The sequence below is a fragment of the Propithecus coquereli genome, unplaced genomic scaffold (assembly GCF_000956105.1).
Source record: "Propithecus coquereli isolate 6110/MARCELLA unplaced genomic scaffold, Pcoq_1.0 Scaffold76, whole genome shotgun sequence".
Lineage (NCBI taxonomy): Eukaryota > Metazoa > Chordata > Mammalia > Primates > Indriidae > Propithecus > Propithecus coquereli.
The window spans coordinates 66398-69561 of record NW_012153729.1 but is presented as its reverse complement, the minus strand read 5'-3'; the positions used below and the strand labels follow the sequence as shown (position 1 = coordinate 69561).

General features: G+C 38.0%; 1 protein-coding gene across 1 annotated transcript in view; it reads right to left on the bottom strand.

The window, feature by feature from the left end:
• The window catches only part of LOC105824684 (centrosomal protein of 112 kDa-like), a 103119-nt gene that overhangs the window by 64082 nt on the left and 35873 nt on the right, over window positions 1-3164 (bottom strand). The gene's annotated exons all lie outside the window — the stretch shown is intronic.

Genomic DNA, 3164 nt, shown 5'->3' with positions numbered 1-3164 from the left:
TTTTAAAAAGTTGCAATTATAGCTCAAGGAACTTCCATATACCCTTTACCCAGATTCATCAATTGTTTACATTTTAACCCATGAGCTTTATCATTTTCTATCTATATTTACATATATACATATTTAAAGAGGAAGAGAGAGATATGCATATTATTTTTTGAATCGTTTGTAAATTAAAAACATCATGCCTCTTTATTCTTAAAAACTTCAGTGTATATTTCCTTAGAATAAGGACAGTCTTTCATAATCACAGCACAGTTATCAAATTCAGGAAATATAAACACAATAACATTACCTAATGTACATTTATAGTCAATAATGCCATTTGTAGCTATTTTTTTCCCAATCCAGGATCCAATCCAGAATCATGCATTGCCTTTAGTTCTTATATCAATGATATCTCCTTTAATCTGGAATAGGCTTTATGTTTTATGACCTTGACATTTTTGAAGAATATAGCCAGTTATTGAATTTATCTGATGTTTTCCTCCTGATTATATTTATGAGATTTTGGCAAGAATGACACTAAAGTGATATTGTATCCTTCTTCATTGCATCATATTAGAAGGAGACTGGTTTTTCCTAATATTTCCAATGCAAAGTTTAATAACTTGGTTAAAATAGTGAACACCAAGTTATTATAAGGGTAATATTAAAAAGAAAGTTTCTCCATGGCCATCCTTTAAAAAAAAAAAGAGAGTCTCTTCTCTGGAAACTCTTACCTTGACACAGAATAGCTCTATATTTCTGCCCTGTACTCTAGGGCAGCAGTCCCCAAACTTTTTGGCACCAGGGACAGGTTTCATGGAAGACAATTTTTCCACAGACCAGGGGGGTGGACAGGAGATGGTTTCGGGATGATTCAAGCACATTACATTTATTGTGCAGTCAAACCTCTCTGCTAATGATAATCTGTATTTGCAGCCACTCCCCAGCCTAGCATCACCACCTCAGCTCCACCTCAGATCATCAGGCATTGGATTCTCACAAGGAGCGAGCAACCTAGATCCCTCGCATGTGCAATTTACAGTAGGTTCGTGCTCCTATGAGAATCTAGTGCCTCAGCTGATCTGACAGGAGGCGGAGCTTATGCAGTGATGGGGAGCGGCAGTAAAAACAGATGAAGCTTTGCTCGCTCGCTCCTCGCCCACAACTCACCTGCTGCTGTGCGGCCCGGTTCCTAACATGCCACGGACCAGTCAGTACTGGTCCGTGTCTGGGAGGTTGTGGACCACAGCTCTAGAGCATGATGTATGACAAATCATCAAGATTAGAATATAGAAACGATCTTACTAGTATAGTATATAAAAACAACACAAGGATATAAGATTCAGATGTACATAGAAATATAGATATGTATATATGTTGTATCTATATGCATATGTAAAAGGCAGTAAACAGTATTACTTAATTTAGTTTAACACAAAAGACTGAAATGGAAAGACTAAATATGACACTTATAATTTGTCTGACCTCCAAGTAACCCTGATTCCAAACAACATTTAGGTTTTCCTTTCACAGGATCAGAATATACCCTGTCGATTTCAAATTTAAGAAGCCTGGAAATCTAACTTAGGCTACAATGAAGCAACTAGTACCAGACTAACCTCCCACTGTTAACAACCATAAAATGCAATAAGATATATGATGTAACCGTTCTCAAGTATTGGACAACAGGCAGTGCGATCCTATGATCCTCATAAATTGAGCCCTCCAATAGCTTCAACTCTGCCTACGTACAACAACTGGAATCCAAGTGTAGCACCGCAGGCCTGCTGATCTGAGAAGGCAGAGGTCAAAGTTCAGAGCAGTTAAAGAAGCTGGAATCTTAAGCATAGGGCACTAGAGAGAGATGAGCTGCCCAGCAAAATTCTCTGCTGGTCCTTGACCATGGGCTGATGGGCTGGGATGTGCAAGCATTTAATGAATAACAAAGTATTGCTGCTACAGGGTAGAAAATATAACAGATTCTACAGATTAAACAGTGCTGGGAGACACCAAAGACCCTCCCCAACCAGAGTGGAGATACCTTCTCAACAACTTACAAACACCTGAGCATCCAGCTAAAACAATATGAAGCCCACACCTCAAGCCTCCTCTAAACCTGCCTAACAAGGACTCAAAGGAAGCCTCAGAAAACAGTTTGTAGGTTGGGTCCCACCATGTTGGAAGGGTTTGGTAATATCTTTGGCTCTCCACAGATCTGCCTTAACAAAATGTAAAACCATGTCTACACAATTTAAAGGTGACTGACTAATATTTTCATTTTTAAAGATGCTGATATTAGTGCTAAAATCAATTTAAAAGCAAATAGGTGGAAATTATCATCAGAAAAATCAGGACAGTAATTACTTTTAGGGAAGATGGAAGAGATTGCAAAGGGTCAGACAGCAGGCTTTTGGGATATTGGCAATGATCAAATCCTTGCGTGGGTGGTGGTTACAATGGTATTCCTTCATATAATTATTTATTAAATTTTGTGGCATTGTGTGTATCTGAATGCTATATTTCATAAGAAATGTTTAACAATATCTGTTCTCCCATATATGATGTCAATAACTGTGGATTTGCTTATTTTTATATTTAATTAAATTCTACACTTAACTAGCAGACTCACAGAAAAAAGTCTAATTGGCAACACATGTAAGAAAGCAGCAGCACCCATTTTTATGCAATAGGTGGGAACATTCAATGTAGACAGAGGTAAAGTTCAAAGGAAATTTTCTATTTTATTTCACAAAAAGAGCAATTTCTATCTATAGGTGATTTTATTTCCTTCTTTACATGTCTCTATTTTCCGAAATTCTTCAATAAAAATGAACATAAATTATTTTAAAATCAGACATGCTACTTTAAAAGACAGAGGAAACGAAGTTCTCACATTGGGACAACTCAGTATATACTTTCAAATATTTTATGAAGTAGAAAAAATATGATAGAAAAATTTCATCAAGAGCCAGACATGGTGGCTCATGCCTACAATCCTAGCTCTTTGGGAGGCTGAGGTGGGAGGATCACTTGAGCCCAGGAGTTCAAGGCTGCAGTGAGCTAGGATCAGCCACTACACTCCAGCCTGGGCAACACAGCAAGACTCTTGTCTCTAAAAAAAATTTTAGGCAGGGCTCGGTGGCTCACGCCTGTAATCCTAGCACTCTGGGAGGCCG